General features: G+C 44.2%; 1 protein-coding gene across 3 annotated transcripts in view; it reads left to right on the top strand.

Moving 5' to 3' along the window:
• Nucleotides 1-3,079: 3,079 nt before the first annotated feature.
• Nucleotides 3,080-27,045, top strand: part of NOD1 (nucleotide binding oligomerization domain containing 1) — a 91,914-nt gene continuing 67,948 nt past the window's right edge. Inside the window, exon 1 of one of the 3 annotated variants that reach the window (XM_027102277.1) lies at nt 3,080-3,565. The gene's annotated coding sequence lies outside the window, so the exon portion shown is untranslated. The remainder of the gene's footprint in view (nt 3,566-27,045) is intronic. The other 2 variants (XM_027102276.1, XM_027102275.1) reach the window with 2 other exon arrangements.

The raw sequence follows: 27,045 nt of genomic DNA on the forward strand, positions 1-27,045 counted from the left end.
GTGTAAGACTTGTATACTGAAAACTACAAAACACTGATGAAAGAAATCAAAGATCTAAATAAATGGAGAGGCATACCATGTTCATGGTTTGGAAGGCTTAATATAATAAAGATGTCAATTCTCTCCAATACAGGTTTAACACAATTCCTATCAAAATCCCAGCAAGATTATTTTTCTAAAATTTATATGGAAAGGCAAAGGAATTAGAATAGGTAAAGCAACTTTGAAAAAAAAAGAATAAAATGGTAGGAATCCATCGACCCAATTCAAGATTGTATGGTATTGGCAGAGGGATAAACACACAGATCAACGGAACAGAATGGAGAACCCAGAAATAGACCCACACAAAGGTGGAGAGGTAATTTAATGGAGGAAAGATAGCTTTTCAACGGTGATTCTGTAGCAGCAATTGGACATCCATAGGCAAAAGTAACAATTATAATAAAATTAACCTTAAGTCTCATTTCAAAATTAACTCAAAATTAACTCAAATGTCTGACATAAAACTGAACTTTTGGGGAAAGAAAGGAGAAATTCTTTAACATCTAGGGTTTTTCAAAGAGTTCTTAGACTGAATACCAAAAGCATGATCCATACCAGGAAAAACTGATAAGCTAGGGAGCATCAAAATTTAAAATGTTTGCTCTGTGAAAGATCCTATTAAGAGAATGAAAAGACAAGCTTGGAGTGGGACAAAATATTTGCAAATCACATATCTAACAAAGGGCTGTTATCTACAATACATAAAGAACTTTCAAAACTCAACAGTAAAAAAGCAAACAGTCGAGTTAATAAATGAATAAGACAAAGAGACATTCCACCCAAGAGGAGACACAGATGGCAAGTAAGCACATAAAAAGGTGTTCAACATCATTAGCAAATTAAAACTATAATGATACACTACACACCTATCAGAATGGCTAAAATAAAACATTGTGACGGCACCAAATGCTGACAAAGGTGTTGCAAAACTGGATCACTTAGACATTGCTGTTGGGAATGTAAATGGTCCAGCCACTGTGGAAAAGAGTTTGGCTGTTTCTTAAACTAAACATGCAACCACCATATGACCTATCAGTTGCACTCCTGGACATTTATCCCAGGGAAATGAAAACTTACGTTTGCATATGAACCTGTAGTTTAATGTCTATAGCAGCTTTAGTCATAATAGCCAAAAACAGGAAATAATCCAAATGTTGTTTAACATGTGAATGGTTAAACTGTGGTATCACCATGAAATACTACTCAGTAATAAAAAAGAAAGAACTATTGATATATGCAATGCCCTAGATGAATCTCCAGAGAATTATGCCGAGTGAACAAAACAATCCCCAAACAAGATCACAAAATCCCAGTACATACCGTGTGCTTCCATTTATATAATGTTCTTGAAATGACATATTATAGAAACGGGGAACAGATTAGTGATTGTCAGGGGTTAATGAGGGAGTGGTATGATAAAACAGGGCAATATGAAGGATCGTTGTAGTGGTGGAAGTGTTCTGTATTTTGACTGTACCAATGCCTACAGCCTGGTTCTGCAAGATGTTACCATGAAGGGAAATTGGGTTAAGGGTATAAGGGTCTCTCTGCATTATTTCTTACAGCTGCATGTGAATTTACAATTAGCCCAAATAAAAAGTTTAATTAAAAACAAAAATAACTATGAATTTTTTAAGTGATGGAATCAGTAGAGAACAGGAGACTATTAAAAATGACCAAGAAAATTAGAAATAGAACCAAAACACTCTTAGAAAATATATTATTGTTGAAATTAAGAACTTAAATGGATGGTGTATTGGTTTCCTATTGCTGCTGTAACGAGTTACCACAAAGTTAGTGGCTTAAAACAACACAAATTTATTATCTTACGGTTCTGGAGGTCAGTAGTCTAAAGTGAGTCTCAATGGGCTAAAATCAAAGTGTTAGCAGGACTGTATTACTTCTGGAGGCTCTACTGGAGAACCCACTTCCTTGCCTTTTCCAGCTTCTAGAAGCCACCCTCATTTCTTGGCTCATAGACCCATTCCTCCATCTTCAAAACCAGCAACATCAGGCCAAATCCTTCTCAGGCTGCTATCTCTTTAGTTCTCCTTCTTCTTCCTCCCTCTTCCATTTATAAGGACCCTTGTGATTACATCGGGCACATACCAATAGTCCATGATTATCTTCCCATCTCAAGGTCAGCTGATTTGCACCCTTAATTCCACCTGCTACTTTAATTCTCCTTTGCCATATTCACAGGTTCCAGGTGTAGGGAGTATTCCGCCTAACACAGATGAGTAACACAGCGGGGTTGGAATAGCCACGAAAGAATTCATTGATGGAAAGACAACTGAGAAGTTATTCAGAATGCAGCCAGAGAAACAGGATATGGAAAATATGAGTTTAAAAGATATGGAAGATAAAATCCAGAATCCTAGAGAAAAGAAAAATTTTGTAATTTTTCTACCAGAGGTTCCTGTAAGGGTATAAACTGGAGGAATTGGTATCTTTAGCATCTCTATATTGGAGCTTACAAGTTTGCACAAGGTAGCCCATCAAGTTTACGTTTGCAAAGTTTCGCTTTTGAGTTACGAACAAACTTTTATCAGAAGGCAGCCTTTGATGGTAATCTAAATATTCATGAGCATATGTGGTCATGTGATTGAATGTACTCTAGTGTGAATGTGACAACTTATTTATAGCATCGTTATGCCTTATGTAGATTCTCCATTTAAAACGTTTAAAAAACATTTTATTGCGAAAGGTATTAGCATGTTAAAAAGTCCCTTACAGGTCTTCACAGCATAATGTATAGACTATAAAACGTACACTGCCAAGAAGAGATTTAAGGACATGAAGAAAAGCTTACATTTTAAAAAGTGTAAATCGAAGTATATGCTCTGTCGTAAAAGGCTTGATGATTTTGAGCTACTTTTCACCGGGGAGCAGGTGTCACGTTTTAACGCGAGTTTCACCCGGGAGCACTTGTTAACGTTTTAACAGGCGTTTCACCATCTTGCTCAGGTGCTGCTGCCTCCGGTTGGCTCATTTAAGGGGACGGGCCTAGGCTCGCGGAGGCGAAGACCGAGCTGGTGTCTAGTTCGCGATGTGTCACCCCTGGGCGAGCTCTCAGGCCTGCCCGCTCGGCCTGAGCGGTGGCGTGGCTGCTCTGCTGGGGCAGGGACCGCCCCTCTCGGCTGCCCCGGGCTACTTTCTGCGCGCCGCCTCTCCCGGCTTCCCCCGCCCGGTCCGGGCGAGCGGCCGCCCCGCCGACCCCAACTCGCTTGCCCGGGCCCGGCCTCGCCTTCCCCGCGCAGGCTGCAGAGGCTCGGGGCGCGGCCACAGGGGCGCGGCCTTCGCTGCGGTCGGGCCAGTTCCCGTTCCCAGCCGGTGCCGCGGCTGCTCCCTCCCCGGTCCTGGTGAAGCTGCGGGCGCCGCGCGCTCCCGGCCCGGCGTTCCCCAGTCTCGGCGTTCCCCAGTCTCAGCGTTCCCGCTCGCGCCCTCCCGGCGCATCAGGCTCTCGCTCCCTGCGAGGTCTGCTGCTCCCTGCTGCTGCGAGGTCTGCACACCTAGCGACCAAGTAAGTCCCAGCGACGGGGGTGGGTCGCGCGGGGCACAAGTTTTCTGGGGTCCTGGGCGCTGCGAGGGAGGAGGAGCAGGGAGGCGTCATCCTGCGAGCAGACGGGATTCAAAGCTGCTCTAGAAGAGCCCCGGGTGGAGTAAGGCGGAGAAACCCGGGAGTTTGTGGCATGCCACGAAAGTTCGGGGGGATGAACTTCAGTGTTAGGGGAATCGTTTATCCCACGGTGGTCCGGGCAGAGTTTCTCAATCCTGTCTGTATCTTAGAATCACCTGGGGCGTTTGTAAAATTCAGATGCCCAGGCTGGATCTATCAGAATCCCTGGGGGTGGGACCCAGGCCTCTGTATCCCCAGCTGATTCCACTGTGCGTTCAGCGTTGAGCAACAATGACCAAAGTGTGGCTGCCAAGAGAAGGTGGAAAGGCCGGCAGGGGCCTTGATGGAGTACAGCCTGCAGACGGATCCGGCTGCTCCCAGTGTCTTGCGTGACCCTGGGGAGGGGGCAGTGGACTTCCCTCCAGCTTCCTGAAATGCAAAGAAGGGAAATGAGACAAGGCTTGGCAGGGTGGCCTGAACAGTGTGTTCAGAACAGATATGCAGCCTCAGATATGCATAGAGTCTTTTGGCATATTGTGAAAAACAGAAGGATTGCCAGATCACGATGCCCCTTTAGTTCTGCTTTCTGGGAAATGCCTCCGTTGTTGGCCTTTAAAATTAAGTTGCGGGAAGCCAGTAAACCCATGGCCTTAACTACTGGGTTTTCTGCTTTAAGGATGAAGCTAGCTGTGCTTGCCACAGGGTCGGGTTTGTCGCTCCTAAAAGCCGCCTATCTGAGATTTCCCACATCCAGGGAATAGTAACTCTGGCTTGGATATTAGGAGTTTACAGGATTTATCCTGTTCTCACCCTGGGGACAGATAGCTCTAATCTCAGCAAGTGGGGCCACTGGACGAGACACAGACTTTTACTGCAGATAAGAAAGGTGGATTTAAAACAAATGACAGCCTAGGAGAAGAGAGGGCTTCCAAAGGGTCTAAGAAGAGTAGATTGTGTTTTTGTGTAATGAAGAAATTCAAGTTCAAGCTTTGGAGCCCATCAAACCTGTGCCCCGATTCAGATTCTGTCACTTCTGTGATGCGTGACCGTGGGCGTGTTATATGTGATCTCTCTGAACCCCTGTTTTCTTTCTCGTAAAATGGGGATCTAAAGAGCTCTGTCGTGAGGTTAAATGAGATAGGGTGTATCAAACGCCTGGCACGGCGGGTGGCACGTGGTGGCTGCTCCATCAGTGGCAGTTACTAGCCACTGCGATGGTGATCTGTGTTCAACAGTTGTTTGTTTAGTACAGCCACGGTGAGGGAGAGTGGCCAGTAGTTGCTCCATTCCCCTGTTCTTCTCCTGCCCTGCTCGGGGGAGGGCTCTGTAGCTCCTTCCCCCTTGGGCACTGTGTACTTTGCAGTCTGGAATTTCAGGCCACCACCCTTTCCCCCAACAGGGCTTATTGATGGCTCTGGAATACAGTTTTACTCCATGCGATAGGAATGAATTTCTTGGCAAAAGAAAGTGGTCCTTAATCTTGAGACTTCCTCCACCCCACTGCCCCATATATCAAAAAATGGGCTCCCCCAAAGCTGGGCTGTTTACAGGGCCTCAGAATTGACATGGGCACACACAGATGACTTTCCTTTTGGCAGCATCCTCAGGCCGTGCCCCGGTTGTACCTGTTTTGCTACTGACCCTTGGCCTAGGGGCAGTGAATCCTTCCTAGATGATCAAGAAGTCAGGAATTTGGAGAAGGGAGGACCCACATCCTACAATTGTCAGGGGGTATCCCATATCCCAGCTTGGTCCCACTCTGTGTGTCACTGATGATCACTTTGATAGTAACAGCAGCACTGTTTATTTTAGATTAGACATTAGAAATACTATAAACAGTGATGCAATGTAGGTATAAAGATCAAGTGGTTTTTCTTTTTGCGGTACGCGGGCCTCTCATTGTTGTGGCCTCTCCTGTTGCAGAGCACAGGCTCTGGACGCGGAGGCTCAGTGGCCATGGCTTACGGGCCCAGCCGCTCCGAGGCATGTGGGATCTTCCCGGACCGGGGCACAAACCCGTGTCCCCTGCATCGGCAGGCGGACTCTCAACCACTGTGCCACCAGGGAAGCCCTCAAGTGTTTTTTTACAGTGCTATCGCTAACTTGCCTAATGAGAATATCAAATTCTTGTCTCTTTTTATCCAAAGAAAAGAGTTCAATGTTTACTCGATATTTAAGACATAAACCTAGGATTTGAGGTTTATATTACCAGTTCCTTCTACGATTCTTCTTTTTTGGGGGTTTGAGGCAAGGTGAAATTTAAAAAGGTAAAGTTTATACTTGTGCTGAATTTTTGTCAGGCAGAAGCTGTAGGTATTTTGCAGGTTTCTGGAAGTCCTGTTTCCTTTTATCTTCCGGGCAAAGTCAGTTGAGTTTTACACAAAGGGCTTCCTTTCATCCATCTATAGGGTCCAAAGTTGTTTTGAGGGAAACTCTTTGGTGCATCAGACACTCAGTGACAGCAAGTGTTTTTTTCCAAACTTGACTCTTGTAGTAAGAGGAGACTAATCATTGCCATTTCAATTCATTGATGGTTTTTACTCAGTGCTAGAAAGTTTGTCAAAGCAAGACATTCTGGCTTGCATTCTTATTTATGTATTTTATCTAGAAACTGCCACAGACCAAACTGTGGGCAGAGATTTTGGTGCAGAGTTGACCAAGACAAGCTCATCACCATCCCTCCTCCCCTTCACCATCCTTCCACCCTCTGGAGCTGAGCCAGTGAGGCCTGGGATGCTTTTAGTCTAAGGGGATCTTACCTTGACCCTCAGAAGGGGCACAGTGCCCTAACGAGGGGTCTGCCTCTATAGAACTGTAACCAAGAGTGGGGTCCGACTGCTTGCCATTCAAAAGCCATTGAAGAGGCCAGGTTGGTGGAAAGGAAAGTTTGCTTCGTTTTGGATGCCGGCAACCGGGGGAGAGGGCGGACGCCTGTCCAAAGGCCAACTCCCCCCGTGACAATCAGGGGGCAAGAGCTTTTATAGACGGGGGTAGGGGGCTACATGCAGAAACTGTGCAGTCAGCTCTGACAGTCATCTTGAAATTGGTCATGTGGTGGTCTGACCAGTGTCATTTTGGTTGTTTTAGGTACAGTTAGTCTTCAGTTGCAGGGTCGGTTTGTTTTCATTTCTTTGAGGCCAGTTCACAGACTTGTGGCAGCTTATGTCATGGCTACAGTAAGATCACCATGTAGTTAACTTCTTTCACCAGGTGGGCGTTTCAGTATCTACAAGACAGCTCACAGGAGATGGCTCAGAATATTATCTACAGCCCTTGAGGAGGAACTAAAGGTCCTTAACTATGCTTAATGACTAAACTACTATTATTTAGTCTTATTGGACTGTTTTCCTTTGTTTCTGCATTTTCTCGCTTCTCTGATCAAACTAATTTTTTAGATGAAGTTTTTCCACAGGCAAAAGGCAGGCAGAGGACGTGGTAGGGAAGGACCATAGGGTCCTGCTCCGTTTCGGAACCAGCAAGGCAATTTTGTGTTCTATTATACTTCATTAAAATCATTTAGAGTACTCTAGTAAGCTGTCACTTTGGTATTTTTTTGCTGAGTAGTCATTTTTCTTTAAAGAAAACTATAGTTTTCTATGGAACTGATGAATAGGTCAACATGAGGGTCCAGGTAATTTGCAAAGCACCAGATCAGCACCAGGTTTTGGTAGTTTAATTTTTTAATTAATTAATTATTTTTTATTTTTGGCTGTGTTGGGTCTTCGTTGCTGCACACGGGCTTTCTCTACTTGCGGCGAGCAGGGGCTACTCTTTGTTGCGGTGCGCAGGCTTCTCATTGCAGTGGCTTCTCTTGTTGCAGAGCACGGGCTCTAGGCGCGTGGGCTTCAGTAGTTGTGGCCCTCGGGTTCAGTAGTTGTGTCTCACGGGCTCTAGAGCGCAGGCTCAGTAGTTGTGGCGCACGGGCTTAGTTGCTCCACGGCATGTGGGATCTTCCTGGGCCAGGGCTCGAACCCTTGTCCCCTGCGTTGGCAGGCGGATTCTTAACCACTGCGCCACCAGGGAAGCCCCTCATGTTTTATTAAAATATTAACCTGGGCCTACCAGGTGGTACAGTGATTAAGAATCCACCTGCCAATGCAGGGGACAAGGGTTCGAGCCCTGGCCCAGGAAGATCCCACATGCCGTGGAGCAACTAAGCCCATGCGCCACAACTACTGAGCCTGCGCTGTAGAGCCTGCACGCCACAACTACTGAGCCTGCGCTGTAGAGCCTGCACGCCACAACTACTGAAGCCTGCGCACGTAGAGCCCATGCTCCGCAACAAGGAGTAGCCCCTGCTCCTCGCAGCTAGAGAAAGCCCGTGCGCAGCAACGAAGAGCCAACGCATCCAAAAAAAAAAGCCAAAAACCATGAGAAGTCACCACTACTATATCTTTGTATCAGGGTGTTGATACTGACTCTTCTCTGTCATTCCCACAATACAGGTTAGGGACAGAAAAGAGTTGGGAGGATGGAATGACTGGGTAGATATTTTCAGAGTCGCACTTAGCTGGGTAGGGCAGTCACATATTGCTAAGGAAAACCCCTCCATGGTAGCAGAGCTGGGACCGATGATGATTTACGTGGGAAAATATTTGTGTTGTTCTAATTCCCAAAAGATGAAAGTCTAGTGACTAAGAACTTCCCGTGCTTCATTTTAACACATTCCCCAGTTGCTATCTATGACCCCAAACCAAACCTTCTAGAAGGAAAGGAACTGGGTGGAAAGCTAGGCTTTTCTTTGGGGATATCCTAACTCCTTGTGATTCAGGACAGCAGGCCCCTTCATGGAGAGGGCCATTCCTGGACTCCACTTAACAAGGCCAGTGTTTTCCATTTAATATGAATTCAGGCATGTTGATGATTTCAAGTGGAGTTACTAGATCTATAACAAATATTAGGCAGGACTTAAATGGAGGAGACCATGGACTTTGGTGTCAGAGCTGGGATCAAGCCCCTGCTTTGTTCCTTAACTAACTGTGTGACTTCAGCCAAGATAGTTAACCTCTCCAATCCTGTGTTCTCGTCTGTATGAAATAGTTTTAGTCATTCTTGCCTTACAGAGTGGTTTTGAGTGTTTGATGAGATTGTTGCTGTGAAGTGCTCGGCATACCACCTGGCTTTCAGGAAATGGTAATTACGATGATTGGGTTCAAGTGCTGGTCTTGCCATCTCCTAGTTGTGTGGCTTTGAATAAGCTACTTAACCCTCATGAGCCTCAGTTTTTCTATCTGCAAAAAGGGAATAACTATCAATGCGGAAGGTTTGGCTTGAGGCTTTGAAATGAAATAAAGATGCGTCTGATAGCAAACACTTACATAGATTTACAATGTACAACACTGGTCAAAGGGCTTTAGTTTTTTTTTTTTGTTTTTGCTTTTTAGCTCACTTTATCTTCCCAACAACCCTATACTGTAGTTATCGTTTCTCCTGTTTTACAGATAAGACAGTTGAGGCTCAATGAGATTAAATAACCAGCCCAAAGTCAACAGATTGTTAGTGCTGCACCCAGGATTTGAAGCAGAAATCCGGATGCTAACCACTGAACGGGACTCAGTGAGCGTCCCTCCCTCTCTGCCCACCTCCCCATCCCTATGCTTGCCTCCTGGAATTGACCCACAGATGTGCTTGTGCTCTTCGTAGAGCTGTCCTTCTGGATACAAGGCCCTTCCAAAGAACCGCCTGGCTCTGCCTGCTTATGGAATGAACACGGGAACACCCGCACTCCGATTTATAACATTTAAACCTCAACCATTGCTTACACTGGGTGACCTAATATCCACTCGGGGTGGTGGTGGTGATACTGGTGTTGACCGACTTTATTAGAGTGGATTATGATGTTTATTTTTGGATAAATGTCATCTCAGTGCACTGAGATTGTTAGCTTGGGTGTGATAAAACAGGCAGACATTCTGTGTTTCTAAACATATTCTAAAGCATTCACCCAGACAGGTGTGCTGGGTATTTGAGAAAACAGAAACCAGGCCTGGAATTTCCCAGGATGGGACTCGGGTAGACATGACAGTATTTAAATACACCCCATTGAAAATGCAATGACCTGTTCCAAGTACACTACCTTTTTAAGAAAATCCATACTCATCTCCCTTCTTCTTTACACCCCAGTAGGTTTTATGTCTTTTGGAGCTCTGGCAATCTTCCAAGAGGCCTGTGGAACTCAGAGCCCAGAAGAGGGAATTCCCCATTGAGTGAATTGTGGGTGCTTTAGCATTTCTGATAATGAGCTGGTAATTGTTTTCCTGGCTTTCCCATGGGTATGAAGTGCTCTGCTTGCTCCCCAGCCTGGTGCTGCAAGCTGTCAGAGAGCTATTTGTAGCTCCTGGTTCCTCCTGGCTCTTTGGAGCTTTAGTTCTTCAACACACTGATTGAACAAATATTATCAGAGACCTTGCTGGTGCCAGGAATCTCTCAAGTTTTGGGGATACAGCAACGAATGAATCCAGGGGCTCAGCGCCTGGCCAAATGGAATTTGCTGGCTACTGGAAGAGGAAGGGGCGGTACACACAAATACATAGTTATAAATGGGTTAAGTGCTGTGAGTGAAAATAACAGTATGTATGTCATGAGACAGATTATCAGAGCTGTGCTAGGATTAGGGGAGTCTGGGATCTGCTCCTCCAAGAATGAGCCTTTTCAACTAGTTGCTGGGGATGAGGAGGGGTTAGAGCATGCCAGATTCGGGGAACAGCATGGTTGAAGGCTCAGAGGTGGAAAGAACAGGGTGTATTGAGGAAGTTACAGTGAGGAAGGCCAAGCAGAGCCTCCTGGGCTGGGAAGGATTTGGACATTTATTGTAAAGGACAGTGGGAGGCCTTGAGGAGTTCCCACCGCTGCCTTTTCTTGATGTTAGTGATCTACAAGAAAAAGATAATAACCCCTACTTGTTAAGCTTTATAAACCTTGACTTAATGTGAGACAATTATGGAGGCAGAAATTATGTTTTTCAATTTCTAATGAAGGAACCGAAGCTCAGCAGAGAAAAGATGGCAGAACCGGGACGCAGAGCCTGGTCTGCTTTGCCCACTGCACCAGCTCCGCGGTTTTTGGGAGTGGATGTGCGTAAGTGCGTGCGGGCCGGCCAGGCGCCAGCATCCTTCAGCAGGAGCCTCGGTGGATGCACGTGGGTGGAGGCCGGTCCTTCCTGGCTCCTTGGAAGCAGGAACACAAGGGCCCAAAGAGCAGAGGCAGGCTGGCTGCGTGGGTGTCAGAGTCTGCGGATAAAAATTCTGGGAATCCCCTGGCCAAGGGAAAGGGCTTTGGACAGTTTTTCATGCTTGTCTGTTTTTCTCTGGCTTTAGCCCCAAAGCCCTGAAAGAGGTGCTTTCCCCACTTTGTTCATCTACTAGGGAATTTGCATCCACTTAAAATACCAGGGTGTTTAGAAAAAAAAATTCTTTGTTTGGAGCTTTCGGATCACAGAAAAAGCCTCTTGCTGTGGGACGCCTGCATTACCCCCTTTCTGCTCACTCCTGTGAAGCTGTCATGAGGTCACAGAGTGAGAGGCCTGGCAGGTCACGTGTATCTTGGCTGTCGGGGAGGGCCTGCTCCCCAGGGTGTGCCGCCTCTGGGAAGAACTTGGCATCTTCTCAGTCTCCCGGTGGCCCTCGGGAGTCCCCTCCTACACATCCCAGGTACCATCTGGCCGAGCTCCAGGTAGATTTGTGTCCCAGACAATAAAAGTCTCCTGTTAAGCATTTGGCCAGCGATCAGCTGAGCGTTTATGCGTTCGAGGCCAGGTTTCAATTCAAGCCTCTGAGGTGACTGAAGTATTTTGTTCTTGTAAATTGCCTTTCATTTGAGAAGCTCCAGACACTTTCTGTGTCCGTCCTCAATGCCATCTCCAGACGTCCTCTGGCTTCCGAACCTGCCCCTTCCGTAGAACTTTCTTCTGCGGAAGCACTTAAACTCTTAAATAGAGTTCCAGGTCAGGGTTTCTGATTCAAGGCTCTGTTGTCTTCTGTTGGCTTTTTTTATTAAGGTATTTTTATTCACTGGGCCCTCAGAGATGAATACCGAGCAGGGTGTCTTTGGAACTTTGTTTTTCAAAGCCTGGGTAACACCAGGAAAATGTCAAACAGCAATTGTATATCAGCCCTATAAGGCACAATGGAGGGCATTGTCACAAAACAATAGGTGATTATGTACCAAGAGAATGTATAGACTATGCTCTGGAAATTGAGAGCTGGGCTTTGGTTAAACTTTTCAAGGCAGCTGCTAACAGAAAAGTCTTAGAACAATAGAAAATATTGGTGCCTGCAAATCCGAATTTATCTACTAACGAACTCGGCCAGTGACGCTCCCTGTGTGAGCCCGTGAATTCTGGAAATCCACATATTCGTTCAATGAGCATTAACGAAGCTCCCGTTATAAGCAGTGTGCTGTGCTAGATTCATTCATTCAACATTTTTTAATCTAGCATCCTCTCTGTGCTGGGGATACGGGGACTAACCAGATGGACACCATCCCTCACAGGCAAATGCTGGGCCTCAAAGATGAACCAGACAGAAGCTCCAGCTTGCACTGCCCTCTCCTTCGTCATGATGAATATTTGCAGTGTGACCAGTGTTGGGCTAAGTGTCATCTAAGTAGTAAAGTTAACTACCACATCCTGTGAGAGTGGTGGGGATAAAGTACCATGGGAATTCCCAGTGGGGAGAGAGGGACTGAGGGGAGGAACATGGTGAGGCGGGGCCCCTGCCCATCTGACAGGCGCCAGTCCCTGCTGTGGGGATGGGGTGAGACTCTCGGCTGCTGAGGGGGCTACCCTAACCAGAAGGAAATAAAAGAGCATTTGCCTCAGTGCCAAGAGACCTGGGACCTAGCTCTGGTTGATCCAGACAAGTCTTGGCCTTGCCTAGGGCCTCAGTTTCCTCATCTCTAAAATGGGGGTGTTGGACCGTACTCTTTTCCACTCCAGAAGTCTGTGGTTCCAGCAGAGAAGGGAGGGGCTGGCTCTGCGCACACTCTGAACGGGGTTTCTTGACCAGAGGAGGTACTGGGCTCTGAGGATGTGGAGTCAAACATTTGAGTTCCCAGAAGGCCTGAAAGGTTATCTGCATTCCATCAGCCTCCACCCCACCCCCACCCCCACCCCCACCCCCAAGTGCTCACATCCTCTGTCTGCATTCCTGCGCTTGTAGTAGGCAAGGTGGCAGAGTCTGTATCTGGAGTTCAAACTGTGGTGCTTTCACAAGAGGAAAAAAGGAGATTGAGAGATGGGAGAGAGGGAGAGAGAGGAGATATTGAGAGGACAGACTGCCTTTTCGATCTGCTTTGAAATTCTGAGGGATTATGTGCTTTCAGATACTTGAAGTAAATGAATATTAATGGAACTTAAAAGCTTCAAATGACTGTAGCCTCATCCGTCTGCTAAATTTTTTCCAGAGGGGGCTGTTAGTAGTTTTCTGGAATGGCAGCGGCATACAGGACTGGGCTTGTTTTCCAGGTTAAGAAATTGAAACCAAAACATGAAAAATGAATAACCACCCCCCTCCCAAAACCCCAAACCTGAGAGAAACAGGGCTCCATGAAGACCCCTTAAAGAATGGCAACTTGAGTTTGTCTAGTTTCTGAAGCCTGGAAGCAGAACTGAGCTCGTGTTCTGTGGCTTACGCAGCAGGGAAAGTAGGACCCTGTTTGAGTTGACCCATTGTGTGTGATCTCTGTGCGGTTCTATCAGTATTGTATAAAAACGTGCTTGGTCTTAGCTTCCTGTTCAATTGCTGATGGGAGGTGTTGGCCCACCCACCTCATTGTTGGGCAACTTGAAGCAGGGTGGAGGCTTCCTGTCCACATGATCGATGTCAGCAAATACGGTATAATTGTCTTCCTCACTGTAAGACTGGGCTGACACTGTAAGACTTCGCCAAAATGAACCTTATTCCAGAGAGAAGTCACTTCCTCGAGGAGCGTCCAGATGTGTTCGACGCTGTATGTGTTCAGGTTACGCAGGGGTTTATGATCAGGTTGGCAGAGCCTATTTTTTTTTAATTTTTAATTTTTTTTGTGGTACGCGGGCCTCTCACTGTTGTGGCCTCTCCCGTTGCGGAGCACAGGCTCTGGACGCGCAGGCTCAGCGGCCATGCCTCACGGGCCCAGCCGCTCCGCGACATGTGGGATCTTCCCGGACCGGGGCACGAACCCGTGTCCCCTGCATCGGCAGGCGGACTCTCAACCACTGCGCCACCAGGGAAGCCCCTGGCAGAGTTTATTTTTGTTGGCATTTTGCAATCTGAGGAATGTCATCCCTGAGGTAGGCAGGGAGGGATGGCTTTATTTTACATTATCTTAAATCTGAATTCAGTAAGTAAATAGCAATGATCAATTCCTGTTGTCCAGGACTGCGGTAGACAGAATGTTTTTAGAAGGCCATATCGTGCGTGGCAGATGTGGCTCTGCCAGAGATGGTATTTGCTGGATAGACTTTAGCCATAGGATGTGGTTTTAGCAGAAGGGAAGGGAGAATCTAAAGTGGTTTCCTTGGTAACAGTAGCCACTTAGGTGGGGAGGAGATATTGGGTGGAAAGTGTGAGGTACCTTTGGCATCATCCATCACTCGGGGTCAGAATGTTACACAGAAGGCAGTTGAGCCCATGTTATTTTAAAGTGTTCAGAAGCTTGCATTACATGAAAGGAAATACAAGACAAAGGAAATGAAGAGACCTTTGGTAATTATGGAGCATTTTTTTAATGTGGTATTGCCTAAGCTCCTAAAGTTTAAAAAAAAATCTACTTGAAAGTCAGTTCTGTTGACTCTTTTGCTCCATTCTGTTTTTGTAGGGCTTGATTTTTCACCTTATTTCGAACCAGGTTTAGTGGCAATACCATGAGTTGACAGACTCCTACTAAACCGAAGACATCCATCAGCTTGATTATGATATTTCACCAAATCAGGAGGAGTGTTCCGTTTATTGACAGGCGCACAGAAGGAGTCATACCATGCCATCAGAGTTTGTTTGATTTTAATGGATTGTCGTTTAATTTAATGGGGACTGAGCGTTTTTTCCTAGGAGGGTGAGCTGAAACTCAAAGTTCCCTAACAGATGGTGATTGCGGAGAAGGTTGCATTGAGCTGCCTCAAGGTTTCCTAAGATGCCCTGATGAATAAAAAGGCTTATTTAAAGTTTAAGTAACTTTGAGTATATATTCTTCTTATAAAAAATTAAAACATTATGAATAAAAGTACTATACCAATCCTGGTGCCCTTCCTTCCCTTTCTGGAAGTAATCTCTCTTCTCATAAAGTATGTCTTCTTCCAGATATTTTTCTTTGCATCTATGTTCATAGATGTATACTTGTAGAAAATGTATACGGTTTCGCGTGTCTGTAGGGAGACAATATGGGCAAATTATATGTGCTGTTATGCTCTTTCCAAAACTTGTATTTTTCAAATGACAATATGTCTTGAAGATCTTTCTGTCGGTACATGGAGCTCCACCACATTCTTTTTCATCGCTGATCCTGTCTCTTTAGCTTCTATGGTTCCTACTGGATGATTCTGACAGAAGTGGTGGTGGTAGACTGGGCTGAGGTTCTGATGTGGGACAAGAAGCTGGGTGGAGTGAGGTGACGGGGACCTGGGACCACAACAAGCAGACTTGGCCACCTCAGTACAAATGGTGAGAATGTGTGGCTTACCCTTGTGCCTTTTTTCCCCCCTTTAAATAAATTAGCATTTTCTTGTATAGATTACTTCTAAGTCTGAGGTAGGTAGGAAATGAGGCTTCATTTTAACTTAACTCTTAATTCTAAAGTCGGTTTTACAGTATCTGGAAAAAAAAAGATGGTAGTGACTTTATCTTTACAGTGAGTAGTCCTTTCATGTCGTGGGTCTCTGTCCTGTAGAAACTGCTGTCGTGTGAGGGCAGTGAGGGGCTGTGGCAAGCGTTCCAGCCCTCCTGCTCTGCCTTCCACCAGCCGCCTGGCGTTTGACAGCTCAGTTCACCCCTCTGGGTCTCAGTTTCTTAATGTGCTAAATACTTTTCTTGTCCACTGTTATAGTAGCCGTCGGGCTAGGCTAGGTTGTGCTGCAGTAACAGATAATTCCAAAAATCTCAGCAGCTCAAACAACAAAGGTTTGTTTCTTGTTCACACTCTATGCCCATCACAAGCTCGCAAGGGGCTCCCCTTACTGTCATTACCTGTGGGCCAGGTGGATGGAGCAGCTACCAGCTAGAATGTTGCTGGTTGGTCCTAGTGCCAGAGGAAAAGGAGAGTCGCACGCTGACAAGTGACGCACCAATGCTGAGTAACTCGTTCTGCTGCTGCTCACATGTCATGAGTCAAAGCAGATAACATCAGTAACATGTAATCCTACCTGGTACCTGGGAGGAGGATCCAAGCTATGCGATGAGCAGCATGCTTTTCTCACGGTGTTGTTTGTCAAGAAAGGGTTAGGAAAGTCTGTGAAAACTGTCCTGTGGTCAGGAAAGTCATATCCCAGAAGCTAATCCTTTCTGTATGTATAGGATCATCAACCTTTTCCTGTGACCTCCAACGTTCCAGAGAACAGCATCATGTATGGGGATCACATTTTCAGAAATGACCAGAGCTGGGGTGGGGAACAGTCAGGAAGGGATCAGAGGCTGATGGCCCTGAGCCAGCACCTGGACACCAGCAAGGCCGGCCTTGACTGTGCTTATGTTTGTACTTGTTTCCAGCCTGTGTGAAGAAAAAGTCGGCGGCAGAAATACTTGTAGAATGGCCTGAGTACTTGGAGCTCATTGTTTAAAGAACTCTGGGTTGCCTGTCTACGTTAGCATCTTCCACACTGTTAAAGAATGTTTTAAGGACCAAGGCTGGGATCTGTTAGGAGTCTTATCTGCTGGTATTGCAATACCAATTTGCAGAAAGCTGTGTCGTTTATTTTGAAACATATATATATGTGACTGATGACTCCCAACAGTTGGGTGTGTAAGAAAAGAATGAAATCATGAGGCCAGTGTGGATGTTGGGAAATGATTTTCTTGAGGTTTCTGTTCTCCATCTAGCCTCCACACCCCCTTCAGTTGGGATGGAGGCCAAATTGTCTGCTCGACCTGGGAGTCAGCATTCACATCCACACTGTGGGCAGGATAACCTCTGCACTTGGGCTCTGCTGGATGATTATGCACAGAACAAAGCTGCTGCTGAATGGACGTGTTTGCCAGTAACTTCAGGGAACATTGAGGTGATTTCTCTTTGGGGTTTATTCTTTTTTTTTTAAACATCTTTACTGAGGTATAATTGCTTTACAATGGTGTGTTAGTTTCTGCTTTATAACAAAGTGAATCAGTTATACATATACATATGTTCCCATATCTCTTCCCTCTTGCGTCTCCCTTCCTCCCACCCTCCCTATTCCTCCCCTCCAGGCGGTCACAAAGCACGGAGCCGATATCCCTGTGCCATGCGGCTGCTTCCCACTAGCTATCTACCTTACGTTTGGTAGTGTATATATGTCCATGCCTCTCTCTAGCTTTGTCACAGCTCACCCTTCCCCCTCCCCATATCCTCAAGTCCGTTCTCCAGTAGGTCTGTGTCTTTATTCCTGTCTTACCCCTAGGTTCTTCATGACATTTTTTTTCTTAAATTCCATATATATGTGTTAGCATACGGTATTTGTCCTTCTCCTTCTGACTTACTTCACTCTGTATGACAGACTCTAGGTCTATCCACCTCATTACAAATAGCTCAATTTCGTTTCTTTTTATGGCTGAGTAATATTCCATTGTATATATGTGCCACATCTTCTTTATCCACTCATCCAATGATGGTCACTCAGGTTGTTTCCATCTCTGGGCTATTGTAAATAGAGCTGCAATGAACATTTTGGTACATGACTCTTTGAATTTTGGTTTTCTCAGGGTATATGCCCAGTAGTGGGATTGCTGGGTCATATGGTAGTTCTATTAGTAGTTTTTTAAGGAACCTCCATACTGTTCTAGTGGCTGAACCAATTCACATTCCCACCAGCAGTGCAAGAGTGTTCCCTTTTCTCCACACCCTCTCCAGCATTTATTGTTTCTAGATTTTTTGATGATGGCCATTCTGACTGGTGTGAGATGATATCTCATTGTAGTTTTGATTTGCATTTCTCTAATGATTAATGATGTTGAGCATTCTTTCATGTGTTTGTTGGCAGTCTGTATATCTTCTTTGGAGAAATGTCTATTAAGGCCTTCTGCCCATTTTTGGATTGGGTTGTTTGTTTTTTTGTTATTGAGCTGCATGAGCTGTGTGTAAATTTTGGAGATTAATCCTTTGTCAGTTGCTTCATTTGCAAATATTTTCTCCTATTCTGAGGGTTGTCTTTTGGTCTTGTTTATGGTTTCCTTTGCTGTGCAAAAGCTTTGAAGTTTCATTAGGTCCCATTTGTTTATTTTTGTTTTTATTTCCATTTCTCTAGGAGGTGGGTCAGAAAGGATCTTGCTGTGATTTATGTCATAGTGTTCTGCCTATGTTTTCCTCTAAGAGTTTGATAGTTTCTTGCCTTACATTTAGGTCTTTAATCCATTTTGAGCTTATTTTTGTGTATGGTGTTAGGGAGTGATCTAATCTCATACTTTTATATGTACCTGTCCAGTTTTCCCAGCACCACTTATTGAAGAGGCTGTCCTTTCTCCACTGTACATTCCAGCCACCTTTATCAAAGATAAGGTGTCCATATGTGCGTGGGTTTATTTCCGGGCTTTCTATCCTGTTCCATTGATCTATATTTCTGTTTTTGTGCCAGTACCATACTGTCTTGATTACTGTAGCTTTGAAGTATAGTCTGAAGTCAGGGAGCCTGATTCCTCCAGCTCCGTTTTTCGTTCTCAAGATTGCTTTGGCTATTCGGGGTCTTTTGTGTTTCCATACAAATTGTGAAATTTTTTGTTCTAGTTCTGTGAAAAATGCCAGTGGTAGTTTGATAGGGATTGCATTGAATCTGTAGATTGCTTTGGGTAGTAGAGTCATTTTCACAACGTTGATTCTTCCAATCCAAGAACATGGTATATCTCTCCATCTATTTGTATCATCTTTAATTTCTTTCATCAGTGTCTTATAATTTTCTGCATACAGGTCTCTTGTCTCCTTAGATAGGTTTATTCCTAGATATTTTATTCTTTTTGCTGCAATGGTAAATGGGAATGTTTTCTTGATTTCACTTTCAGATTTTTCATCATTAGTGTATAGGAACGCAAGAGATTTCTGTGCATTAATTTTGTATCCTGCTACTTTACCAAATTCATTGATTAGCTCTAGTAGTTTTCTGGTAGCATCTTTAGGATTCTCTATGTATAGTATCATGTCATCTGCAAACAGTGACAGCTTTACTTCTTTTCCGATTTGGATTCCTTTTATTTCCTTTTCTTCTCTGATTTCTGTGGCTATAACTTCCAAAACTATGTTGAATAAGAGTGGTGAGAGTGGGCAACCTTGTCTTGTTCCCGATCTTAGTGGAAATGCTTTCAGTTTTTCACCATTGAGGACGATGTTGGCTGTGGGCTTGTCATATATGGCCTTTATTATGTTGAGGAAAGTTCCCTCTATGCCTACTTTCTGCAGGGTTTTTTATCATAAATGGGTGTTGAATTTTGTCAAAAGCTTTCTCTGCATCTATTGAGATGATCATATGGTTTTTCTCCTTCAATTTGTTAATATGGTTTATCACATTGATTGATTTGCGTATATTGAAGAATCCTTGCATTCCTGAAATAAACCCCACTTGATCATGGTGTATGATCCTTTTAATGTGCTGTTGGATTCTGTTTGCTAGTATTTTGTTGAGGATTTTTGCGTCTATGTTCATCAGTGATATTGGCCTGTAGTTTTCTTTCTTTGTGACACCCTTGTCTGGTTTTGGTATCAAGGTGATGGTGGCCTCGTAGAAGGAATTTGGGAGTGTTCCTCCCTCTGCTATATTTTGGAAGAGTTTGAGAAGGATAGGTGTTAGCTCTTCTCTAAATGTTTGATAGAATTCGCCTGTGAAGCCATCTGGTCCTGGGCTTTTGTTTGTTGGAAGATTTTTAATCACAGTTTCATTTTCAGTGCTTGTGATTGGTGTGTTCATCTTTTCTATTTCTTCCTGATTCAGTCTTGGCAGGTTGTGCATTTCTAAGAATTTGTCCATTTCTTCCATGTTGTCCATTTTATTGGCATAGAGTTGCTTGTAGTAATCTCTCATGATCTTTTTTATTTCTGCAGTGTCAGTTGTTACTTCTCCTTTTTCATTTCTAATTCTATTGATTTGAGTCTTCTCCCTTTTTTTCTTGATGAGTCTGGCTAGTGGTTTATCTATTTTGTTTATGTTCTCAAAGAACCAGCTTTTAGTTTTATTGATCTTTGCTATTGTTTCTTTCATCTCTTTTTCATTTCTGATCTGATTTTTATGATTTCTTTCCTTCTGCTAGCTTTGGGGTTTTTTTGTTCTTTCTCTAATTGCTTGAGGTGCAAGTTTAGGTTGTTTATTCGAGATGTTTCCTGCTTCTTAAGGTGGGCTTGTATTGCTATAAACTTCCCCCTTAGAACTGCTTTTGCTGCATTCCATAGGTTTTGGGTCGTTGTGTCTCCATTGTCATTTGTTTCTAGGTATTTTTTTATTTCCTCTTTGATTTCTTCAGTGATCACTTCGTTATTAAGTAGTGTATTGTTTAGCCTCCATGTGTTTGTATTTTTTACAGATATTTTCCTGTAATTGATATCTAGTCTCATGGCGTTGTGGTCGGAAAAAATACTTGATACAATTTCAATTTTCTTAAATTTGCCAAAGTTATATCTGTGACCCAAGATATGATCTATACTGGAGAATGTTCCATGAGCACTTGAGAAAAATGTGTATTCTGTTGTTTCTGGATGGAGTGTCCTATAAATATCAATTAAGTCCATCTTGTTTAATGTATCATTTAAAGCTTGTGTTTCCTTATTTATTTTCATTTTGGATGATCTGTCCATGGGTGAAAGTGGGGTGTTAATGTCCCCTACTATGAATGTGTTACTGTCGATTTCCCCTTTTATGGCTGTTAGTATTTGCCTTATGTATTGAGGTGCTCCTATGTTGGGTGCATAAATATTTACAATTGTTATATCTTCTTCTTGGATCAATCCCTTGATCATTATGTAGTGTCCTTCTTTGTCTCTTCTAATAGTCTTTATTTTAAAGTCTATTTTGTCTGATATGAGAATTGCTACTCCAGCTTTCTTTTGGTTTCCATTTGCATGGAATATCTTTTTCCATCCCCTTACTTTCAGTCTGTATGAGTCTCTAGGTCTGAAGTGGGTCTCTTATAGACAGCATATATAAGGGTCTTGTTTTTGTATCCATTCAGCCAATCTGTGTCTTTTGGTGGGAGCATTTAGTCCATTTACATTTAAGGTAATTATTGATATGTATGTTCCTATTCCCATTTTCTAAATTGTTTTGGGTTCATTATTATAGGTCTTTTCCTTCTCTTGTGTTTCTTGCCTAGAGAAGTTCCTTTAGCATTTGTTGTAAAGCTGGTTTGGTGGTGCTCAACTCTCTCAGCTTTTGCTTGTCTGTAAAGGTTTTAATTTCTCCATCAAATCTGAATGAGATCCTTGCTGGGTAGAGTAATCTTGGTTGTAGGTTTTTCTCCTTCATCTCTTTAAATATGTCCTGCCAGTCCCTTCTGGCTTGCAGGGTTTCTGCTGAGAGATCAGCTGTTAACCTTATGGGGATTCCCTTGTGTGTTATTTGTTGTTTTTCCCTTGCTGCTTTTAATATGTTTTCTTTGTATTTAATTTTTGACAGTTTGATTAATATGTGTCTTGGTGTATTTCTCCTTGGATTTATCCTGTATGGGACTCTCTGTGCTTCCTGGACTTGATTAACTGTTTCCTTTCCCATATTAGGGAAGTTTTCAACTATAATCTCTTCAAATATTTTCTCAGTCCCTTTCTTTTTCTCTTCTTCTTCTGGAACCCCTATAATTCGAATGTTGGTGCGTTGAATGTTGTCCCAGAGGTCTCTGAGACTGTCCTCAGTTCTTTTCATTCTTTTTTCTTTCTTCTGCTCTGCAGTAGTTATTTCCACTATTTTATCTTCCAGGTCACTTATCCGTTCTTCTGCCTCAGTTATTCTGCTATTGATCCCATCTAGAGTACTTTTAATTTCATTTATTGTGTTGTTCATCGTTGCTTGTTTCATCTTTATTTCTTTTAGGTCCTTGTTAACTGTTTCTTGCATTTTGTCCATTCTATTTCCAAGATTTGGATCACCCTTACTATCATTATTCTGAATTCTTTTTTAGGTAGACTGCCTATTTCCTCTTCATTTGTTAGGTCTGGTGCATTTTTATCTTGCTCCTCATCTGCTGTGTGTTTTTCTGTCTTCTCATTTTGCTTATCTTACTGTGTTTGGGGTCTCCTTTTTGCAGGCTGCAGGTTCGTAGTTCCCGCTGTTTTTGATGTCTGTCTCCAGTGGCTAAGGTTGGTTCAGTGGGTTGTGTAGGCTTCCTGGTGGAGGGGACTAGTGCCTGTGTTGTGGTCGATAAGGCTGGATCTTGTCTCTCTAGTGGGCAGGTTCACATCTGGTGGTGTGTTTTGGGGTGTCTGTGGCCTTATTATGATTTTAGGCAGCCTCTCTGCTAATGGGTGGGGCTGTGTTCCTGTTTTGCTAGTTGTTTGGCATAGGTTGTCCAGCACTGTAGCTTGCTAGTCGTTGAGTGAAGTTGGGTGCTGGTGTTAAGATGGAGGTCTCTGGGAGATTTTCACCTTTTGATATTATGTGGAGCTGGGAGGTCCTTTGTTGACCAGTGTCCTGAAGTTGGCTTTCCCACCTCAGAGGCAGAGCCCTGACTCCTGGCTGGAGCACCAAGAGCCTTTCATCCACACGGCTCAGAATAAAAGGGAGAAAAAGTAGAGAGAATTTGTAGAAGTATGAAGAAAGAAAGAAAGGAGGGAAGGAAGGAAGAAAGAAAGAAAGAAGCAAAGAAGGAAAGAAGGCAAGAAGGAAAGAAAGGGAAAGAGGGAGGGAGGAAGGAAGGAAGGAGGGAAGGAAGGAAAAAATACAGAAAGAAAGAAGATACAGTAAATAAAATAAAGTATAATAAAGTTATTGAATTTAAAAATATTTAGAAAAAAAAGGGATAGAACCTTAGGACAAATGTTGGAAGCAAAGCTATACAGACAAAATCTTACACAGAAGCATACACATACACCCTCACAAAAAGAGGTAAAGGGGAAAAAATCATAAATCTTGCTCTCAGAGACCACCTCCTCAATTTGGGATGATTCGTTGTCTAAAGGCGGGAAGGAAAGAAAGAAAGAACGAAGGTAAAGTATATAAAGTTATTAAAATTAAATATTAAGAAAAAAAATTTTTTAAAAAACCATGGACGGATAGAACCCTAGGACAAATGGTGGAAGCAAAGCTATACAGACAAGGTCTCACACAGAAGCATACACATACACATTCACAAAAAGAGGAAAAGGGGAAAAAATCATAGATCTTGCTCTCGAAGCCCACCTCCTCAATTTGGGATGACTCGTTGTCTATTCATGTATTCCACAGATGCAGGGTACATCAAGTTGATTGTGGAGCTTTAATCCGCTGCACCCGAGGCTGCTGGGAGAGATTTCCCTTTCTCTTCTTTGTTCTCACAGCTTACAGGGGCTCAGCTTTGGATTTGGCCCTGCCTCTGCGTGTAGGTCGCTGGAGGGTGTCTGTTTTTTGCTCAGACAGGATGGGGTTAAAGGAGCCGCTGATTCGGGGGCCCTGATGCACTCAGGCCGGGGGGGGAGGGAGGGGCACTGCGTGCGGGGCGAGCCTGCGGCGGCAGAGGCCGGCGTGACGTTGCACCAGCCTGAGGCTCGCCGTGCGTTCCCCCGGGGAAGTTGTCCCTGGATCCCGGGAACCTGGCAGTGGCGGGCTGCACAGGCTCCCCGGAAGGGGGGTGTGGATAGTGACCTGTGCTCGCACACAGGCCCCTTGGTGGCGGCAGCAGCAGCCTTAGCGTCTCCCGCCCGCCCCTGAGGTCCGCGCTTTTAGCCGCGGCTCGCGCCCATCTCTGTAGTTCCTTTAAGCAGCGCTCTTAAAACCCTCTCCTCGCGCACCAGGAAACATAGAGGGAAGAAAAAGTTTCTTGCCTCTTTGGCAGGTGCAGACTTTTTCCCGGACTCCCTCCCGGCTAGCCGTGGTGCACTAACCCCCTGCAGGCTGTGTTCAAGCCGCCAACCCCAGTCCTCTCCTGGCGCTCCGACCGAAGCCCGAACCTCAGCTCGCAGCCCCGCCCGCCCCGGCGGGTGAGCAGACAAGCCTCTCGGGCTGGTGAGTGCCGGTTGGCACCGATCCTCTGTGCGGGAATCTTTCCGCTTTGCTCTCCGCACTCCTGTTGCTGCGCTCTCCTCCGCGACTTCGAAGCTCCCCCCTCCGCCTCCCGCAGTCTCCGCCCGTGAAGGGGCTTCTAGTGTGTGGAAACTTTTCCTCCTTCACAGCTCCCTCCCACTGGTGCAGGTCCCGTCCCTATCCTTTTGTCTCTGTTTATTCTTTTTTCTTTTGCCCTACCCAGGTACGTGGGGAGTTTCTTGCCTTTTGGGAGGTCTGAGGTCTTCTGCCAGCCTTCAGTAGGTGTTCTGTAGGAGTTGTTCCACGTGTAGATGTATTTCTGGTGTATCTGTGGGGAGGAAGGTGATCTCCGCGTCTTACTCTTCCGCCATCTTCCTGAATAGCCCCTCTGGGGTTTATTCTAATGATGCATGGGATGGGATGGCACACCTGGGTGGCTGTGGAGACCATGACACTGAGCAGTGGGCAGTCTTTAGCCCTTAGCTTGCGTGCTGCATGTTATCAGGGCTCGGCATCTCTCTGGGTGTCCTGGATCCAAACTCTCTAAGAGATTGAGGCTCTCGCCGCTTCTCTCTGTCACCTTTTACTACAGAGGCTCCAGCGGGACCAAGGAAGCCTTTGGGAGAGCTACAGACAGCCTTGGCTCTCTGTGGTCATTTCTCAGTCACTCTTGTAGTCCCTTGTTCTGTGTCCATCCGCCCGGCTGCGTTGTAACCTCTGTGGGTGTTGGGAGCTGCTTACCCTCCGTGTGCCTCAGTTTCCTCATTGTAAATTCGTAGTAACAATGACCTTTGCCAGAGAACAGAGAAGATTATGCAAGGTGATAATTACTGAGTATTCACTGTATGCCAGCCCTGGTCTAGGCACTTCGTGACCATGGACTCAACCCTACAGCAACACTTGGAGGTAGGGACTGTCAGAGACTTGGAGGAAACTGAGGCACAGAGAGGATAGCTGACTCGCTGATGAGCAGTGGAGTCACGTCTGAACTCAGCCCACTGGCTCCAGAGACCACTTTGAATCCTTATGTTATCCGGCCTCCCGCAATGAGTGGCAAGTGTTAGGTCAACACTGGGCCCCTAGAGAAGTGCTCACTCAGTTTTAGCAATGACTGTCAGGGCTCTGCTGGGGCCCCGAGCAGCACAGGCTTGATACTGGGTTTCCAGGGAAGGATGCCCGAAGCTGTGGATCCCAGAGTCTGCCCAGCATCCTGACCCCTGCCTACCCACTGAAGCCCTTCCTCAGGCCTGTCCGTGATGGATAGCATGCCATTGTGTGCCTGGTAGCTGGTGGAGGCTGCAGAGCGTGGTGTGCAGATTTGCCCTGGCAGTTCAGGCAGGCAGGGCCCAGCCAAGAAAGGGGCTACCATTTGGCATCAATTTTGATCCTCTGTTTGACGCATGGAGTTTCTCAGGAACGAGGCTTTAAAGCAGCAAAAAGTGGCAGGTGTTTCTTACTCTATAAAATAAAAACCAGGGAAAGCAAAGCATCTGTCAGAAACCAGCTTCTGCAGCTCAAAAGAGGGCCTTGGCGGTTACAAAGAAACATGAGATAATGGTAGAGGTACACCACATACATATAGTGTGATGGCAAACGTGCAAAAAAGATCAGTATAGGTGTAACTGAACGTAGAGAAAAGCAGAAAGGGAAAATACTCCAAAATGTTAACAGTGGGTGATGGGTGAGTTTTGTTTATCTGAACTTTTTTTTTTTTTTGCATTTCCAAATTTTCCACAGTGAGCAGGTGGAAACGCACAATATAAATAATATGACTTAAGTTTTTGTTTTCCTTTTCTAATATATGCATATAAGGCTATATATTTCTGTGACTTTTTAAATTGTATCCCACCAATTTTGTATGTTGTAATTTCATTATTATGCAATTCAAAATATTTCCTAATTTCCACTTTTATTTCTTCTTTGACTTGTGGTTTGGGGATTTTTCTAGGTATTTTAAATTTTTTATTTCTAGCTTTATTCCACTGTGGTCAGAGAACATTTTCTGAGTGATTTCAGTTCTTTAAAATGTGTTAAGAACTTGCTTTGTGGCCCAGTGTATTGGTCAACTTTACAGACACTCCACATGCACTCTAAATGCTGGGCATTCTGTTGCTGTTGGCTGCAGTGTTCTATAGATGTCAGTCGAGACATTTTGTTCATATTCTCCATATTCTTTCATTTTTTGGTCTATTTCAGTCATTCTGAGAAATAAAGTCCCTCACTGTTTGAAAATCCTCACTGACTGTGGGTTTGTATATTCCTCCTTATTACGTTTGTCAATCTTTGCTTTATATATTTTGAAAATAAGTTACTACGTGCATACAAACTAACATTTCTATAACAACCTTTAAAAGTAATTATTTTATCATTATGAAATGTTCCTTTACCTCTACTAACATATCTTTCCTTAGATTCTACTTTAATTTTAATATAGCTCTACCAGCTCTCTTTTGGTTAGTTTATACCTAGTATATCATTTCCCACTTGGGGGAATGAGTAAATGAATGAATGAAGTAAAGTGACAGGGTTTAATTAAGGTGTATCTTTTAAAGCAGCATATAGTTTTTTTCTCAAGTCTGCCAACCTATGTTGTATAATTGGTATATTTAGTCCATTTTTATTTAATTGAATTACTAACATATTTGGATTTATATATGTTGTCTAGTTTTTATTAGTCTCACCACTTTTGCATTCTTTTTTCCCCTCTCCCTGCCTTTAGAGTTAAGCATATTTATTATTATATTACCTCCTTCTATTGTCTTGTATTCTCTTGCTATTTTTATTAATAGCAATTTTAGAGATTAAGACCTGGATCCTTGAATTATTACTGTCTAATATAAAGTAATACTTTTGCCTATTACCAGAAAATGCTTTGAACTTAGAACACTTTAACTCCATTTACTCCCTTCCACCTTTTTGTGTTATTACTGTTTAAATGTTTTTGTTTTTTTTTTAGTTGAGGTATAGTTGATGTACAGCGTTATGTTTCATGTGTACAACATAGTGATTCATGATTTTTAAAGGTTATATCCCATTTATGATATTATAAAATATTGGCTATATTCCCTGTGTTACACTATATATACTTGTAGCTTATTTA

Source organism: Aethalodelphis obliquidens, unplaced genomic scaffold (genome assembly GCF_003676395.1).
Source record: "Aethalodelphis obliquidens isolate GAN/ISIS:26980383/991018 unplaced genomic scaffold, ASM367639v1 scaffold5, whole genome shotgun sequence".
In the NCBI taxonomy this organism is placed as follows: domain Eukaryota; kingdom Metazoa; phylum Chordata; class Mammalia; order Artiodactyla; family Delphinidae; genus Aethalodelphis; species Aethalodelphis obliquidens.